The 20494-nt window shown below is 39.6% G+C and overlaps 1 protein-coding gene across 5 annotated transcripts in view; it reads right to left on the minus strand.

Moving 5' to 3' along the window:
* TSPAN9 (tetraspanin 9) overlaps window positions 1-20494 on the minus strand; it is a 169532-nt gene that overhangs the window by 14913 nt on the left and 134125 nt on the right. The window lies entirely within an intron of this gene.

Raw genomic sequence — 20494 nt, forward strand, 5'->3', positions numbered from 1 at the left:
TGCCCCTCAGAGACCTGGACTGGATGAAGAATCAGGCAGAGAGGATGTCTGAGGAAGTTCAACAAGGCGGAATGCAGAGTCCTGCACCTGGGGAGGAATGACCTTGTGCACCAGGACACACCAAGGCCTGAGAGGCTGGGAAGCAGCTCTCCAGTGGAGAGCCTGGAGTGCTGGTGAACAAGCTGATCAGAAGCCAGCAATGCAACCTCAAAGCAAAGAAGGCCTACAGCACCCAGGGCTGCACTGGGAAGAATGTGTCCGGCAGTTTTGAGTGCTGTCCTCTCCCCCTACTCAACACCAGTGAATCCAGCACAACTGGAATGCCATGTCCACTTCTGGGCTCCCCAATACAAGATGGACATTGGTGAACACCAGGAAGGGAAAGGAGCCTCCTAAGAGGCTGAGAGGGCTGGGACTGTTTGTCCACAAGAAGAGGAAGCTCAGGGGGTTCTTACTGACCTGTATAAATTCCTGATAAAAGGCACTGAAGAACAGGGAGCTGCTCTCCTCTTAGGAGGGCTCAGTGACAGGACAAGATGACCACAAAATTCGATGCAAGACTTGCAAGGGGGACCACACACTGAAGTAATGTTTCCAGAGCAGCTGAGGAGCTTCCATCTGTGGAGATATTCCAAACCTAACTAGACACTCTACAGTCTGTCTGTAGACTAGAGAGTCTCTACAGTCTCTGTTCTAGCTGACTCTACTCAAGCAATGGACAACAGATTATATGACCTCAACATGTCCCTTCCCACCTTTTCCATTATTCTGTTAAGAGATAAGCTCTCAGATATCAATTAATAGCTTTATTCCAGGGGTATTCTCAACTATGCACACATACCCATCCTTTTTTCCCCCTCCAGTACCCAGCATCCTCCTGAACAGGTAAGGAATAAACACACTCAATTATTCACAGCCTGTGTCCAAGACAAGCACAGCCCTGATTTTCTAATGATTGCCATTAATAATTTGGGGATAAGCACTTCATTCATGAAATTTCTAGGTGACAAATTGTCAGTATTTTAAACTAAGTGTAGAGAAATGTAGCAGTAGAAAGGAAACAAAGGATTAATTTAAAGGAACATAACTTGTAGAATGATATTCTCAAATACAGACTTCCTGCAAAATGATTTGGGAAAAACTGATGTAAAAAAGCAGTGTCAAAACAAATGAGGCATTACTTTGGACTGCAGTAGTTCTTCTCCCAGAACTTCACAGCTATCTTGAGTGGCATGCACAAAGCAAAAATCAACAAAACTCTCCCTGCCTGCAGGTGTGAAAGGTCAGATTGAGTTGTGCCAATGTCAGCATTATCATCTTTTTGTGTCTAAGTCACAATGCCCAAAGTGCAATTGGCAAAAAAGACTGAACATTTGAAGAGGATTCAGAGATGATGTATAAAGAAGGATTAAAATGTGTACAACACTGTTAAGTGATGGTTAAACTCAGAGGACAGGAAGGAGAATGGAGGCAGAACTTCAAAATTACTATTAGAAAAAAAAAATTAAACATTATACATCAACTTCCAAAACTCCTGAAATCAGAAGGACTGGCAGGGCCCTAACCACTTATTTGCTGTATGGAAAAACATCAAAGACAAAATAGAGTTCAAAAAGTCAAAGACAACATATCTAAAATCCAGAGAATACCTAATCTAGAAGAAGGAATTATGCAGTCACTCCACAGAGGAGAAATGACTGGAAGGATATTTAACAAAAAATCCATAAAGGCTGTAAATTTTTTAAAGGCTATAAAATTCATAGTGCCCAAAAAGGACTTGTGGTTCCTACAGAAACACTAACCTTATGCATGCATTAGAATGTGCAGTTACACTGTCCCTGATAACAGACTGACAATAATAGCTCATTTAAAATATAGTAACAAAGCATTATACATAATCTTCCATTAAACCATTTTCTCATTAGTAAGCATGGGGATAAGAGCTGAAAAATTCTCTAAGCAATTCACCATAATGAATGAGAATTCATCAGCCTAACAAAGCACTTCTGAGCATTAAGCCCTATTCCTAAACACACATAACTGAAAAGATATCTTTCAGAAATGCAAAGTTTGGGGATTAAACACAGTCTCTCTTTAATTCCTGCAAATGACCCTATCTACAGACTTCAAACTAAAAACAGGCAGCAAATTACAATGCTGTCTCTTAATGCACCACTTTTTAAAGCGGCTTGACAGGAGATGTAAGTTTAGGGCTTTTCCCTATGTAGTAACATTAATTACAAAATTGAAATCTGCAATTATTTTAAAATTACTTTATTTATTTTATTTTCCTATTTATTTCCATTAGAGGTAATTTCACTTGAAATGAAAATCCAATCTGAACACAAGCTGGACAGAGAGATCTCCTGAATTCATTGCTCCAGATCTGAATTCATTCAGATCTGAATGAGTGTGCAAAAACAAATGTGTGTTGGTATTTCATCCCATTAGACCCGCAGAACAGAGAGGGATCTGAATTTCACTCTCCCAATTATTAGAAAAAATTGAAGAATATTTACCTGCAATTACTAATCCCTCAAAAAGCATGACAAAGCAAAAAGATTTGTACATGTTAGCAACCATGATTTAGCTAATAGATTTGGTTTGCCTCATTATTAAAATATCTTTTCAAAATAATTTGATTCACTAGCGCTCAAGACTTTGAAAGCTAGAAGGAAACTTTTCAACAATTTTCATAGATGTCAACAGGAAGAAACAGTTTCACTAAGATAGTTTTCAGAGTAACAAACAGTCCGATTCCAGTATACAAACACCCCAAGGGAAATGCATCAGACAAGACCGGAAATCGTATTTTATTCTGTTGATAGTAGAGAGAAAAACAAACGTAATCATGATCAGTTGAGTTCCCTCAGTGCTCTAGTTTTTGAGCAACGACATTAAAGCCTTCTTAAAACAGAACTATGTGGCTGTTTAAAACTATATGCTAAATTCATTTGTTCTATATTTGCACAAATGCAGGAGCATGCGCCTGCAGTACTTTCTTCTGAGATGGAAGCCCCTATTACTTATTCACAGACACTTTCTGCCCAGCAAGGAGCACAGTCAGATTCTGGTCAATCCATCAAACATACATTTGCCATGCTTAGCACCCACTGGCATAACTCTATGGAATCTAGGCACCTCTGCTGGTCACATGTTGTTAATCTGTCTCCTTTTTCCTGAGCCAATTCTCCTGAAGCCGCTTTATCAGCTTTGTTTATTTTAACCACAGCTGCTTAATTCTACTATATCTCTTAATACCAAATAAAAGCAGCAGGAAACCGCCCCACCCCCAGGAAAAAATAAAAATCAGATCTTTGAAGGACTTGTGGTGAGGCAACAGTCAGTAATCCTCATCCAAATTTGTGTAACAGGACTGAGGACTTCTCCAGCCCCAAAGAAGTTACTGTGACTTAACATACTCTATTGAAGATGTACTACAAGCACAACCAAAAAACACTGTGCATCTCAAACACTTTGTTCTCCATCTGCTCAAAAAGGGCTTACACTACATTCTGCAAATCCACTTGTATCCTTCTCTTTCAGCTGTTGGAGGGACATATGAGAAAAGATGCAAGGGATCAGCGTGAAGAAACTATCTCCAGAAGTTCTTTGTAAACCAGTTCACTGTGTATGTGTGAAGTAAGCCTGGTAATTGTTGGACTATAAGCATTTTACTCTTGGTCAATTTGCATGTTAAAACAGCACAAAACTCTGGGGGATGCACTTCCCTCTTTAATTCACAACATCTGGCATCACTGACAACTGACAAAGGAGTAAAACCAACTTCCCATTTTACTTATTTCACATCAGATTGTAGCATGGCTTCCAGTTCCTAATAACCTTGTATTGCTTAAGCTGTCAGTAGAACAAGCACTACAACACTCAAATAAAATAGACAACAGGAGTGAAGTTAGGCAACAAGTTCTTTGCCCTCTGCACTGTCTGCTCTTCTTGAAAGTAAAGGTGAATTTTGTAATAGCAATGATAATAAATAGCAATAATAAATAAATAGGGAAATAGCAATGATAATAAAGGATAAACAGTTTTGCTCAGCACTCATTAGGAAAAAAAATCACTAAGTCTATTAGATCAACCAGAGAAAAATAGTATTCCAACTAATTCAGGGCAGATTTACTATTTCTTTGGTAATATTTAAAGTTTTTCTATCTCTTTCTATTAATAGGTTCTATTTTGAAGCTACTACCAGGAAAATAACATCTCCTACTTATTGGTAAATACTCTGTCAAGAGGTATTACATTAAAAATATTTTATGTGTTATCCATCCATTGCCTGAGTCATCTCTATCTCATTACTTTCCAAGACGTAAAAATCCTCAGGCAAGTGAAACTTTTCACCTGCAGGTTGCTGGAAATACTGCAAGGCTGAGCCTCATTCTCTTCAGAGAGACCAACAAGGGTTGACATTATAAAGGGGCCAAATCAGACAAATAAAAAGGGGTAAGAGGGCAGCCATGTGCTACAGTGAGAAGAGTGAGAAGCACCACAGTAGGCAAATGACTCGTCAGTTAACTGAATCTCGCTTTTCCCTCCCATCCAGAGAGCTGTCTTAGGGAAAGGAAGAACCAGCCATCACACTGGCTCAAGAAGAAACATAAATATTCAGTAAGAAAATTCAGCCAGCTACAGATTTAACAAATGCCTTTGCTATCCCAAAACAAACATGGGACAGGGGCATTAGACCACTTAAATACAGATGCATGCTGTAAACTGTCTTTGAGTCGTGCATCACTTCCAAGAAAACACATTTTAAAAGCTTTCACTGACTTGTCTGGAAGAAGACTGAGGAATACTTATTGTGGAATAAGGAAAAAAAAAAGGAAATGTTCCAATTCATATCTATAATATTTTAACAATATGTTCATGCCAAACTCACTACAAGAAGAAGGAACCTGCAGAGATACAGATGTTGGAATGGTTGAGTGAAAGGAGTACGAGATCGGGTCTGATCCTGCTTTGTGTTGATTAACATCCATGGTCCAGCTACTACCAGGGTGAGAAAGAGATGGGGCTGTTTCATCACTATTATGTTTTGGTTTTTTTTCATATACCATGATGAAACAATCAGGGTATCAGAAGAGTTAGGAAAGAAGCCACTGTTGCCAGATAGGAGCTGTGATGTTATCTTGCTATCTGAAATGCTGGAAAATTAGACTGGGACAAAATGATGGTCTAGCAACCATCTGTAAATATCTCTGTAAACAGTTCTGGCAATTACTGTACCAAACAAATGAGTATTCATGGTGTTTATTTAGTCTTCTGACAGGCACTGCGAATAAAACAGCACAGTTTGTGATGCAGTGATTTCAAAAGAATTAGAAGGAGGTAAACCTAAACATCCTAGAAAAAGTGAGGGAAAGCAACTAGAACAAATAAGGAAGACAAACAAGGCCATATGCAAAGTGGAAGATAAGCTGTATCTCTTTTTACCACTGAGGAGGAAGCCAGACTGATGAGGAATTGGGTTAGCAAAGAAAAATCCAAGGCCATAAGGATTCACAACTAGCAAAATAACTTCATACACTGCCAGGAGGGGGCTCTGCAAGCAGTACACATGACAAGGACACCTGATGTCCTTGATGTCCAGAGAAGAGAGCAAAGAGTCACGGGCTTATCTGTAGTTTAGGTTGTCTTTTCCCCTACCACATGTTCAGTCGGCTAATATGACCAGTGGATGAAATATTTCAGGTGGCATTCTGTATTGAATGTGCCTTTAACAACCTAACTGAACCTGACGTGAAGCAGAGAAAATTCCATCCCACTGGAGTCCAGTTGCACTTTGCACTTTTGTCTTCCCAAAGACAAAAGCAATCTATATAAATGTACAGGAAATTGCTGGACCTTAGCAGAAATTTATAATTTAAAAAATATCTAAAAAGTATCTTAAATGAAATTAACTTGCTGTACAATCTGTGAAGTTACAGATCTTGATTTAAACTGTAACACATAAAATAATTTGGTTTCTGTAAGTTCTCTTCAGACCATATGTTCTCATTTTTGGGGCTGGATAAGGTTCACAAAAAACACTACCAGAAGTAAGGAAGACTAAGTGAGAGTGGTGCTGGCTCACCCTTCCCTCTCTTTTCAGTGAGCCAGCACTGATTTTCTGACAGCATTCCATGTGAACACGCTGACAAGACTGCAGTGCTCGCAGCTGGGAGGAACTGGAATTACAGAAGACAGTTCCATCCCGCTGCTCATGGGACGGACAGATCTGGCAGATCTGTCCGTATCCATTTCTGCACAGATCAGAACAGGTACAGAGTTTTTGCACCAGCCAAACTGAGACGAGTAAATGCATTTTATTTTGCAAGTCAAATAAAATTCAGCAATCAACAGAGCAGATGATTGCCAGATCAGCAGCAGTAGCATGTAACAATTTCCCCTAACTTTTGTGTTGACAAGTGTTACAAAGTGTACTGAATGCTTTCTTGCTACCAGACACAGCAGCAAGTAAATTAATGAATGTTAACTGTGTTGAGGGAAATAAATCCTCAATAACTCATACTCACTTGACTATAGCTTTGCACTCAGAATTATTTTGTTTTACTTCGTGCTTTTACCTAAAACCAGAGCTGACTCCAGTTTGAAATACCCTGTCAACAACCAATGAAGATAACAAAAGGCACACTTCATTACAAAATGTATCAGGATAAAATTAAAAAAACTTTAGCCACAGCATCACACAGGACATCTCCCAGGCTCTTATCTCTGGTCTGCCATTTTCAAATATAGGAAAGCCAAAATAAACGTACAAAACAGCAGAAACAAAAGGCAAAAGCCCAATTTCATGATCACATTTTACTCAAGTACTGCTAACAACACACAGATACTAGCAACAGCATCACTATTTGAGAAAATCATTATCTAACTGCATCATATGCACACAGAAAAAGAAAAGCAGTATTCAAATTCTGTAAGGAACAAAAATCCGTGCCCACAAACTTCGTCTGGGTATGATGCAGTGATATTACTCTTAAGGTGTCAAGTATTTCATGCCAACACTGAATCAATATAATAGTTCCTATGTGTGATTCTTTCCACGTGCAGAAGAAAACTCCAGCAGTTCCTCAGACTGATTTATCCATTTTAGTTTACAGGAGGGAAATATGTCCTCAACAACTCATACTCACTTGACTGTGGCCTATAAAAAGCAAATGACTTTGCCACAGAAGATGTAATGAAATGTGGATTCCCTCAGATTTGTGACTTATGATTGGCATCTCAGCTTTCTGATCCATTGTGAACTAACCTCCGTTAATGCCTGCCCTCTTAGAGGGCATGTAGAACAATTTGCTCATGTGTGGATTCTCTGGCATCTAGTAAAGTTGGAGTTCATTCTGCAGGCTTTCTCTAAGGATCTGTATCCCCCACCCAATCACATCTACAGTTTTATTTCTGTCCCTGCAGAATTCATTAAAATGTAAATTACGTTCTACTGAAAAAAACATAAGACTGTTAATGGAATTTCATCCATTGCATTATGCAGATATCCAAAATAGACAACCACTTTGAGTGGTATGATATACAGTGAAAGTTATCCCCAAAGGTCATCTCTAGATGCACTAGGTTTGATTTTTTTCTTATCCCAGGTGATATTTGTTTGCAGTTTGGACACATGCTTGATTAAAAAACTTAACAGATGGAAGGAATTAAATCCTTCAAATATGGCCTAAAAATATCTCCCATTTCCCTACCTCTAATTCTTTATTCACAAGTTAACTGCCCCTAAGCACTTTTTCCTTCCATCTCTGTAGGTCATCTGTAAGTAATTTCTCACGAAAAAAAAAATTAGGTACAGAGTAGGCTGTTCTTTTACTAAACCTAGGCCACACTCTCCAGTAATCTCTGACTTGTCTGTCTCTAAGACCAAGCTACCAGACACTTATTCTGGTGTCAGAAATACTTAATGATTAACCACTAAGAAGAAAACCAACAAAATACAGTCACAGACAATGAATGACCCCCCTATTTTAAATATATTTATTCCAAAAAAGGATTCATTGCCCTTCTTGTCATCCAAATTTGTTATGAAAAAAAAATTAACTGGTAAGAACATCTCTAGCCTAACTGCAATGTTACATTACTTCAGTTTTCACCAAAGTCAACTGCAAGCTATGCATTAGTTGGCAAGCTATGCATGCATTCTGTAGCTATGGGATTATCTAGATTCATACCCACTAAATGGCAAATGTGTCTTCATATTTTCAAACTCTAATAATGAAACTCAAATGAAACTATCTGGTTACAAAAATTTTATCCATGATGAAGAGAAATACACATTTTCAGGTTATTCCTCATCAAAAGCCTAACTTCCCTGAAGATTAATTTCTACATTTATGGTAGTATTGCTTTTGAGTGGGAGCTGACTCAAGGACTAAACCCAAAGGTATAAACAAACTTCTGTAAGAAGTCTCACACCACTGCATGGAAACCTTCAGCAATTTACACAGGAGACCTCAATTCACGTCCCTACTGTTGGCAAAACAGTTAGAATTTCCTTATCTTATAATTTTATGTATTTCCTAAGGCACTTTAAAGTCTCATCATCCTGGGCTGCCTGTATAAATATGCACACTTTCAGAAAAAGATGCATGGCAGTGAGAAGTGGTGCTCATTTTGGATATACACCATGTGGGTAACAGCATCCTACACAGCCCACAAGCAGAGACAGAGGTCATTCACACACACAAGTTTTGTTGTCTCAAATGTTGTGGCATAAAACTGCAAAGCTGTATTGCCAAACATGGATCAGGTGGAACTAGAATCGGAACATACCCTGCTTCAGAACGCATGATGACTTGGATCATTAGAAGTACCTGTATTCCACCTGCATTCCATATGTTTACAAGTAACACGACTCATGGAGATAGAAATAATCCCAGTTCACTTCTAATGGGATGAGACTTTGTGTAAAAAAATTATAAATTGCATTTGGAGTCTCATAACCATCTTTTCATTTTTCTCCATCAATCTGGACACTATATATAAATTAGCCATTAATAAGAACAAAGATTATTGCATGTAAGCAGTGTGGCTTAAGTGAGTCAAAAGCCTTCTATTACTTCTGAAATACAAGATTCCCCATCTGGAAGATTAGAAAATAACACTTCTATACCCTACAGAGGTATCTTCTTTCTCAAATTAAAACATCCTTATGAGGAAAAGCAAACAATTGAAGCACCAGAATAAATCACAGGGAAAAGCTTGGGAATAAAAAGAGAATACACAGAGTACGAAATACAAACAACATTTCCATCTTATTATCCCACATACTGCACTTTTTTGTGAATTTTTTCTCCTGTTTGTGTGGTCCTTTTGTAGCATCTACAAACTTCAAGCAGAGAATGCCTCAAGAGCTAAGCTATACCTATTTTTAGTTCCGCCAGTTACCTTCATGGGCTTGGGAATCAAAGGACCACTCCTCACTAAGAATAATTTTTGAGTGGCAGTCTTTCACTCCCTGGATTTTCTTGACGCTCCTCTTCTCAGTGCCATTTTGTGTTTCATTATTTTGGCCCATTGTCTCCATGGCTAAACTAATGTTCAACCCTAGTTATTGAAAGCCATTCAAGCAAGCTACTTCTTTAATACTAATGATGGTTTTGCTGGCTTTATAAGGACAGATACAGGCAAGCCATGTGGATGCCTGAACCTGTGGAGCCATGAAAAGTCTAAAAAGTCTAAAATAGAGAAAATAGAAATACAGGCTCCTAAATCCATATGTGGATATCTTTGTGATTTTAAAGGAAAGAATACTCTTCATCAAAATGATTTTTTTTCATTTTTCTTGAGAAAAACCCAAACTATTTCAGCTTTGAAATGAAATTATTCTAAGCCTGAACCCATCACCACCATTTTCCCTCTGATGTGTATTTTTTCTCAGAATGATGTTTCTTCTTTATGAAGCCAGTGGGAATGCATGGCTGTACACAGCCTCCAAAAACAGCCAGTCTTTTTCCCAGAAGAGCTGAGTTTACTGCTGTGAAGGAAGTATGCTTGTCTTTACTGGCTGCCACAGGATACCTCAGTGTGCATGTAACAGGACTAGTGGATTCTCTGGAAGGTGACAATTCATAACACCCACTATGTGGAAATGTGTTTGTTTATACAGCTCTGCATGATAACAGATGATGGAGCTGTCAACATCAGTCTGAATATTTGATGTCTTATGGTAGATAACGTTCTATGCTTTTAGTGATTGACTTGCATAGCACCAATTCAGCTGTCCAGAAATGGCAACTTCCAAAATCAGAGGTCTGCTGATGTTCAGCTTCTCACAATTTTGTCCCTGGTCTTCCTTTCAAGCCTGGTATACCTGGAATGTCCTTTCCCACATGGGTTTGCCAAGTCATCAGTCTTTATGCATTAAAGCCCATCTGGAGGGACCTTGAGTTGTGCTGAGACTACTCATTTACTATATTTAGACCTGAGAATTATCTGTGATTATGTGCAGACAACATACTCAAAATGGCACAAAGATGAATCACAGAATCACAGACCAGCTGAGGTTGGAAGGGACCTTTGAAGGTCACTGGACCAACCCCACTGTTTAAACAGGGGCACCTAGAATCAGTTGCCCAGGACCATGTCCAGGTGGACACTGAATATCTTCAATGACAAAGAATTCACAACTTCAGGCAACTTGTTTGCCCTCACAGTAAAATAAGTGTTTCCTGGTGCTCAGGTTTTGCCTGTTGCCTCTTGTACTGTCACAGGTCATCACTGAAAAAAAACTTGGCTTGGTTTTCTTTACACCCTCCTGTCAAGTATTTGCATATGTTACTTGGATCCCCCTCTTCTCCAGGCTGAACACTCCTGGCTCAGTCAGCCTTCCCTCACAGGAGAGATACTTCATCATCTTAGTGGCCCACTGACTCATTCCATTATGTCCACGTCTCTCTGGTACTGGAAGCCCAGAACTCCAGCTGTGGCTTCACCAGTGGTGGATAAAGGCGAAGGGTCACCTTTCCTTAACCTGCTTGGAACACTCCCAGTGTTGGCCTTTGCAGCAAGGACACATTGCTGGCTCCTGTTCAATCTGGTATCCACCAGAATTCCCAAGTCTTTCTGCCAAGCTGCTTTCCAGCCAGGTGGCCCCAGCACATAGTGGTTGTTCCTCCCCGCTTTGCATCTTCCCTTGCTGAACTTCATGAGTTTCCTGTCAGCCCATGAAAACCAGCTCCACATCATGTTTATATTTTGGTTAAAGCAGAAGGAACTCACCTGAAACTAAACTGGGCCTCTCTGTAGCCAAAAACTGTGAGATGCTAAATTTTGAGCTAAACAGTAAAAGCTACCAAAAAGGCCCTAAGCAACTTGTTCTTCCTGCAAGGACACACCAAGATAGGTCTGTCACTCACATGCCACTACTTTAATAGTTTATGCAGCCCATGAAGAGTTCACAATCTGGCAAGCATAGGAAGGTAGAAGATGGAAAGAAGAGTAGCCAGGAGCCACATGTGAAAGCATAAGCAACACATAACATCTCCAAATCTGTAAGAGTGGCAGCATTTAAACAAACAGAAAAAAGCAGTTCTACTTATATCAGAGGGATGTGTCATCAAACACATTTGCTGGGACTGGTTAGCTTCTTACAGAGTCAAGATATCCTGTTATCACATGTGAATCTTGAGTTTTCTTTACCAGATCTGTAGAATTCATCATAAAGCTCCAGTTGCTGACTGTAAATCTGTGCAGTGAAATCTGCCTGCATTGTGATGCTTGTAATGATAAAATCATTCTGGGGTAATTTTCTTATATGATATCTCAGTACTGACTTGCCTTACACAAGGTATCTGACTGGCAAATAAAGGTAATCCTAAACTGCAGGCTGTGCTATAGATTTCAATACAAATATGGGTTACATGAACACATTGACTAAAATAATCTCCCAGCAGAGAGACAGCCGCGGGATTTTGACCTTTCCAGTCTCTATCCAAAAAGCTTTCAAAAAATACTTCCCATTCCACAAGTAGAAATAGCCTTTGCTTTAGCTGGAATACCCAAAATGGCAGTCCTTGCTCACCTATCTTCCTATATGCATCCATCTTTTTTACCACATGCATCAAAGAGAAGCTGGAGTGCCTTGTGATATTGTTGCCATTGTGAAATATATCCAGCAAGACCCTAAAGTCAGGAAAGATGAATCTAACTCCCAAAATGTCTTCATATATGCTGACATGTTTCTCCTTTTGTTTCTCCTCCTAATTTCTCCTGAATTATCCTCTGACTTCAGACACACCACAAGAATACAGAACCCTGTGCAGTGATTGCTTTGCTGCTCCCAATGCATCCTCACTGAGGCTTGAGCCCTGTGCCTTGCCCTCTTGAGCTCCTAGCTCATTTCTATAGAAATTAGATTACACTTGAACACACCTCTTAACTACAAAATGGAAGGCAATAAAAATTAAAAAAAAAAAAAGAAAATGGTGCTAGATTGTGACTAGCCCTCTACTCCTGCATAGAGTCAGACAGCATTTTTTCGCAAGCTACCTGATATTTAAGTTTACTGTTTGCATTTGCAGGGTTCAAGAAAAAAAGTGATCCCTGTAACAGCAACTAACATCATCTCCCACAGATTAGCATGCTCTTGTATGACTTAGCATCACCCTGGATTCACATCTACCTTGCATTTTCAAGCCAGTTCAGCCACATGCAAGAGGCACAACTCTTGTCTGTCCATCTGCTTTAGGAGAGAGATGAATGAGGATCAGCGTGCTCAACTGTTTGAAAAGTCTGTAAACTGAATATCAAGTGGGAACAAGAGCAAAAGGACAATACATGTTAACAAGACTCACAGATCTTCAGTCATGAAATCCAGTTTTGTCTACTCTGAACAGAAAACTATGAACAGACATGCACTGGAGCAGTGACAGCTGGAAGAAAACCTCACCACTCTCCCCAGATGTAGAAAAGGAACATTTTGCTCCTTCTATCAGGAACCTTTGGAATTGACCTCTGGTCCCAAAAATGCTTCTCTAATGGGTCAGGGTAAATGCAGATTCATTTAAGCCACAGATATTTAAATCATCAGCTTCTATCATCATTTAAACTGAACAAAACTTCAAATAAGTCATGCATTTTAACCTGCATTGCTTTTGTACCCTTTATTCAGCTTCTTTCTATAGATAATTAATGCATCTTTTTGTAAGGCCAGAAGAGCATCTGTTCCTATACACTGAATCATCTTTTGCTGGTAACTGAATTTTGGTAGAAATTGGCACTCAATCAAAAGCCACACTAGAACATTTCAAAACTATACACTATTAGTTTCAAAGTACTGTGTTTAATGTGCTGTATGAATAAGAAATGGGGATGGTTTCTTATCAAGAAATCATCATAGTTTTCATTTTAAATGGATTTATTTAACAGTGGCAGTGTTACCTGTAGTTAAAGAACTGAATATTTCTCATGACCAAACTGTAAAAATGTAGAAACTGTCACTCTTAAATGCTTTTACCTCATTCTCTACATGCTCAAAAATAGAAGGCAAGTCTGCTTGCTTTTTCAGCTGCCAGTTTTTCAATACTAAATAAAATAGGTGTTGAGAAGAACCAAAGGAATAATCTGAAATGAAAGTTACTGCTGCTTTAGGTTTTCAAAAACTGGTTTAGTCTTTCAGCAAGCATTGCTTCCAGCTGCTAAGTCTTCCACCAGTTTTTCCCTTGCCTTCTTTGCAGAAATTGCCAGGAAGTATCCATTCCTTGTATGTTTTTATTTAACTTGTATTTTCAGAGATTACAGTCATTAAATGTGTTGCAAAGATTTGGAATGGGGTTAGTTTTTCAAAAGAAGGTAAGCAGACTTGAATTAAATGGTATCTTTTTTCTCTCCACTAGCTTAGAACGCTAATTAACAAGTAGCAAAAATCAGAGAGGACTCTCTTGGCACACCATGAAGGAATTCTAGTCATTCTTTATGTTGCATTTATTCAAGTCCTTTGCCTTTTCAAAAATAAAAACTATTTTCATTTTCCTATTCATTAAAAAAAAAAAAAAAACCATCTCCAGTAGGAGCTGTGCTGGAAGGGCACAAAGATAACAGAGCAGATGCTGTAAGGATTCACACTGCAGTAGCAATGGAACAATATCTCTTCATGCCATGGTCAAAATAGCAGCATGAAATGTGTGTCACATGCAAATTCACCCTGCTATAACAAACGAGGAACAATATTTCCATAAAAAGCAGCAACCTGGGAGTAGCAGTAGAGGCATTAGTCCATGCTGGTTCTTTAGACACTGTGGTCTGTTAGGCTGCTCCCTCACTGCCAGAATAGCACTGTTTCAGTTTGCTCAGATATTTTCGTCCCAGGTATAACTGTGAGGATTTTGCAGTCCTACCTCACAAATTCCTGTCTGTCCCTAGTAATATGAACTGCTGAGGTGAGGTCACATAAGGGACAGAAAAGCTTGTACTGCCTAGTGAGAACAAAGGTAATGAAATAGATAATATTTTGCCTAAAATGTTAGATCCGTAATCATTGTTTTATGTATAATTTTACTAGTCAAGGGATCTCACTTGCTTAACTTACATGTCTGACGTCAAAGGACTGGCTGTGGCCATAAGGAGCAGTTTAAAAGCTGGGATGACAGGTATAGTCAGGAACAGAAGGAGAAGAAGAGGGAAAACTCCAACTGATTGTTCCATTATGCCATTTTTAACCAAAAGAACACTGAAGGTTGTAATCACTCAGCATGTGTGAAAAGAAAAACAGGGCATATAGATGAAAGACTCTGTGAGTTTTTTCAAATAAAGAAAAATAATCAAAGCTGCATAAATAAAATTTCTATACCTAGCATTACTTAATAGAAAAGACACTTACTTGTTTTACAACATTAATGGATGGTGTAAAACAATAATTCCTACAGTTTATTAATATGAAGTTGTAAATTTACTTCACTTTTTTTTTTTTTTTGTGGAATGTTTCCTGGATGTACACATTATTGATCCTGAGATGCACCACTTCTTTCCCCCTCCAAAAAAATGATATCAGAATCACTCTGGCATTATGTCCAGTACATTTTAGACACTAAATGATACCTCTGTGATGACCTCTAACACTTTTCTTCCCCTGGTCTATTTCTCTAAAAGTAGGTAGGGTAAGGCTTGCACCATCCTTAGCACTGAGAGAATGAGAGCAATTTCCCTTTACACAGTTTAAAATAGAAATACAAACCTTGCCAGAATGATTTGAAAGCACTGGCAGATGGATAAAATATTTCTAAATCTGCATCGTGTAACATTTGGCAGCTAGCATGAGTACTGAACAGCTGACTTTTATGCAATGACATTATTAATTATATCTTCCTTGCCAAACAAGCACCGTAACTGAGCCTTTGCAGCAGTGGGTCATTAGGCAGCTCATGCATGTCTGCTGAGCTGCTCATACGGTGAGAGATGGAGCTGCCCTGTCCCAGGCCTACTAAAAACATCAGCCAAGCTCCCATCTGATTGCAAGAGCTCCTATATATGGGCCAAAGAGCGCAGCAAGCAGAAGGCGGTGTGTTCCGCCCGTGTTGTTAGACGTGGGACAACAGCCATTCCCAACATCACTCCTGGCTTGCCAAGACCACCAACAGCGCAAGACAGTCATTCATGCCTACTGACTAATTTGCATAAAATTTGCTTGCAGGCTGAAATATCTTCATTTTGGACATTTTCCATTCAAGTGGTTCTTGTTGGTTTGTTGGTTTTTTTTTTTTTTTTTTTTTTTTTAAACTGGAATCTGCAGAAGCATCTCAAAAGCCCGTGTATGCCTGCAGGCATATATTAACTGAGCTCAGATTTGCAGTGTGCAAAACTAACTCAATGAAAAGCCAGCTCTTGTTTCAGGAAACAGAAGAGCTGACAGAAGCCATCATGTCTCTAATCCTAACTGCCTTAAGCCTCAATTTTGTGCAAAAACCATGATCCGTCTCACTTCAAGCCAACATAAGAAATATTGGATAGATGTATTAGATCAATATATAAGTGTCTGCAGCACTTGTAATTCAAACAAAATACTCACATATTCTCTGTCCAAAATCCCAACAGCCACTCACACCAGCAGCCATGTAAATCTATCCCTCTAACTTCCCTGTTTCACACATCCAAGCTCTCAGCAGTTCTGCTGGCCCCTGGAACCTGGTTCCTGGTGTTTCACACAGAAATTCCTGGGGGAATTTCATCTTGAATCTGATGATCTCTCTTCACTTCCACACTAACTCTCTCTTAGGCAGTGAAAAGAAACAGATGAGAAGGAGCACATATTTGACTCCTTCTCAGAGAGCATAAGTTCCTAGCCAGCATTTGCCTTGAGATCCTTTGGATCATACATAACCATGGTGTGGGATTTGCTGTCCTACAGTGACAAGACCTGGCACATTCAATAGTGAGCAGCTCCACAACTTCATAAACTTGACCAATTCTGACAGCAGCTTGCTGAAACAGGCAAATTAATAAATTGGATTGATGCAATCTTCACAGAGAGCCCTGATGTAATCAAAAAGTCACTGGTAAGTTTGCTTTTGAGCAGACCATATGCATACATCTTTAGGTATTTGGAGCTTGTTTTGAAAATGGAGCAAAGTATTGACTGCCACCATGGGATACTCATTTTCCTCTTGCTCTGAAAACTTATCCTGTTTATCAATGGGTTTCTTTATTTGTTTATAATTATATTCAAGTATATGACAGCATGTGTGACTTCACAAGCTCTCTTTTCCATGTATTTCATGGGTCATTCCCAGCACTGCATGGTAGCTTTAGCTCTATCATAATGATGTTAAAAATTCAAGTTGGAATAGGAACCAACATAAACCAGAAAATAAGAGCAGCATCTTGCATAACAGGAGGGCAGAGGATACAGTGACTTCTGCCACTCACACACCAGTTACAGCTTTTGTATCTTCACAAAGAGAAACTGCATATAAACCACAAAGAAGAGCCTATCTTTTATTTCCAGAGGAGAAGCAGAAATACCATGGCACAAGGCAGAGAATGCCAGCTGTTCGCCAAAACATTGGCATTGAGCAAAACAGCAAGAGATGACCATCCATCATATGTTGTGAACAAGAGTCACCCCACACAGATGAGGCTTGCACCTCTGAGTAAAAAGCTAAACTGGCTCTAGACCTTCCACATAGCAGAAAGTACCCAAAAAAAAGGTGGGAAGAGTGCACCATGATGTCAATGACTTCTTAGCTCTCGGAGTTTTTTTAGTCAGAGGTGGACAACTGGAAATTCTGCAACTCCCCAAAGTGACAATCCTGCCCAAGAGAATGGGCAGGAGTGCAAAAGGAGCACTTGATTTACAGAGTTTCTCCAACAGACTCTCAGGTCTGAAATTTCCCTGCAGATACACTGAAGGCATGAATAATGGATCATATGGAAGCTGTTAAACTGTTCATGTATAGGAAGGTGCCTCTGTTGAATGGACAACACTCATATGTCCCTTCAAACCTCTCCAAAGTAAGGGGGATCTTGACTTCAAGGTTCAAAGGATTTGCCTGGGAAAATTAGTTACATGGCCCTAGCCATAGGAATTTCATACTTTATTATCATGATTAAACTCTATCAAGACTCCTCTTTGGGAATGGGGCTGACAAGAGCTAGGCCAGTCTCTGATAATGGCTTTGCTGTGTTATAATTATGTTTCATTTGCTATTTTGAAATCACATTTGCCTGCTACTGTAGTTTTGAAAAATAGTGAAAAAAAAAGCAGCAGTACAGCTCTAAACAGAGTTCTTATTGCTTGGGTTCTTGCAAATGTGTGACCTCAGTTCTGGAACTACTAAGCCATAGTTTCAGTTTAGAAGGGTGGAACAGAGTAATCTGATGGAATGAATGATTGAATGAATGAATGCACGCACTATGTTGCTGTTAAACCTACTCCCCAGTTGCAAAGAAACAGCTATTTAGTCTTAGCTAAAGCATTCCCTGCTTTGTTTTAGTCTGGGAGTATTTAAGAAACCAAACCTAAATAAAAGAAGTCGGATTCCAGCTGGACGGGGAAAAAGAGGAGGCAGACAATATTTAATCCTGACAATGCTGCAGCATTTTTATACAATGCAAAATAGTTCTAAAATAGGAAGGCTGAACCAGACCCACACAACTCTTATGAGGGGGGAGGCGGGAAGGGGGGGGGGGGAAGCATTAATACTTCATTGGTATTAATGGTTCAAGTATAACATAGAAGTCCCGGCTTTCCAATTTCAAGGGAAAAAATGGTTACTAAGCAAGGCCTTGAACACATCTTAAGACAGCATCTTAATGACCACTTTGGCAGACTCTCTTCATTACTCAAATGAAAATTTAAGAGTCACAAATAAGAACAGCATTTCTCATGCTGCTGCTCCTTTCCTTGCTGATACAGAAAGAGAAAATGACAAGATTGTGCGGTCTCTTGTGGAAAAACAAAAGACCTGTTAGCACAGCCTGCTGGTTTTCAAAACAACAGATAAAAAAACCTTTTTTTTTTTTTCCCCTGAAGTATTTTTCCTTCTCCCCTTCTGCTGCCTCCCAAAAGAAGCTGTAGACTATGATGAGGTCACCCCTCAGCCTTCCCTACTCCACAGAGAGCAAACCAACCGACATCAGCTGCTTCTCCTAAGTCTTGCCCTTGAGACTTTTCAACATTTTGGCAGTCCTGCTCTGGACACACCTTAAATAGTCTGAAGTCCTTCTTATATAAAAGCATCTAAAACAGCCCCCAGCACTCAAGGTGAGACCACCCCAGTGCAGAGCAGAGCAGGACAATCCCTCCCTTGCCCAGCTGGCCATGCTGTGCCTGATGCACCCCAGGACACGCTTGGCCCTGCTGGCTGCCAGGGCACTGCTGACTCATGTTCCACTTGCCATCCACTCAGGCCCAAGGTCTTTCTTAGTCATGTTGCCATTCTTGCTGTGCCCAGTTTTGAGCAACACAAAAAGAGCAGCGTAATTGCTGTGAAGAAATGCTACCCAAATGTCATGGCAGAGGCTATGTAGCAATTACGTCAGGCACGCGGCACTCTTACCCTCAGCTTGTCATTTGTCTCCTGACATGTCATATGACCTCAGAGAGTCAGTTCACAACCTGAGCTAGATGTATTGCCTTCTTTGACCTGTAAAACTAGATGATCTTTGAACTGGCAAAGCATCTTCCTTATCACTCTATAAGGATGTTGACTGCCTCAAACATTTAATCTACTCTCTCAAGGCTGTACAAAGCCAAAGTAGAGATGTGGATAGGTATGGGGATTTTTGAAGGAGTTCTGAATGAGTTAGAGATGGGACCTCTGAGTTTTTTAGATGATGTGATTTATTTTTCTTATCTTCTACACAGGCAGTAAGGGTGAGTTTGGCTCACATCTTCACCACATAGTTCAGAAGGTCACAAGACCCCTAGTTACAAGATCTTTTAAGGATTTATTGACCAACAGAACACTGCCAACAAGGATATTTGTGTTTTGAAGACTTTGTCATGTGTGTAGCTTATTTTCTAGGCCTAGACATTTCAGACACGCATGACAGACTTTCACACACACATGTATGCATACATGTGACAATGAGATCAAAAAGACTAGTTCATAAATAAGTTTAGAAAAGTGCATTTGAATGTGCTTCCTTCCTAAAATGACCTTCTGCCAGCTTTCCCTGCATAAAGCACATCTGATCTCTGGTGTCAGACAAAACTTAATCTGAAAGTTGAATCTAATGCTGTTTGGAAAATGATTTAAAAACTTGACAGAACGGTCAGCCACGTATGTCAAGTACTGGCACCTTCTGTTTATTCTTCGTTCCCCTCCACTCACTGTGCAGAAGAAAATCCAAGACAATTTTCAGTGCACTGGTTGCACAATGACAGCACAGTCTAGGCAAGCTGCCTCTGGAACTGGGTACACGGGGCTCAAAGGAGGCAGTTGTAAAGCTAAACGGGCTCTAGGCATGGGCTAGGAGGGCTTTGTAAGTGGACTTAGTGGCACCAACCAACAGTAACTTGGAGGTCTTTCATTCAACTTTATTGACCAGCATAGCTGTGGTTGGAAAATCCTTAAGAAAGACAACTTGCTGAACAAAAAGTCACATTTTTGTGCAGTAATAATGTTTCTTCTGCCTTGCCCCTCTGAATGAAATATTTTCTATGCTGTTTTCCAAAGCCACTGTAAAGATTTCTCCATTCATTCTCAGCCCGTGCAGAATTTTTTTGTGCACATGCTAAACCATGCACATGCCAGCAGGTGTAGAGCCATGGTTAAACTGAACCACCAGACAGAGCTCTCCCTCTTTTCTGTAACCTTTGCAAAATCGTAGAAACTGAAAAAGGCCACTAAGACTTCAAATTGAACAGCTGACACCACATAAAACATCGAAGGAACACAGTGGTCAGAAATGAAGCAGGGTTAGCAATCATAAATTAAATGTGCTGAATTTCTTTGTTTATGCATCACTTGCTTTGTGCTTCACAAGAATTAGATCTGTCTAAGTACATTTACAAGGAGGCAGCTCAGGA

This window comes from Ammospiza caudacuta, chromosome 2 (assembly GCF_027887145.1).
Source record: "Ammospiza caudacuta isolate bAmmCau1 chromosome 2, bAmmCau1.pri, whole genome shotgun sequence".
In the NCBI taxonomy this organism is placed as follows: Eukaryota; Metazoa; Chordata; class Aves; order Passeriformes; family Passerellidae; genus Ammospiza; species Ammospiza caudacuta.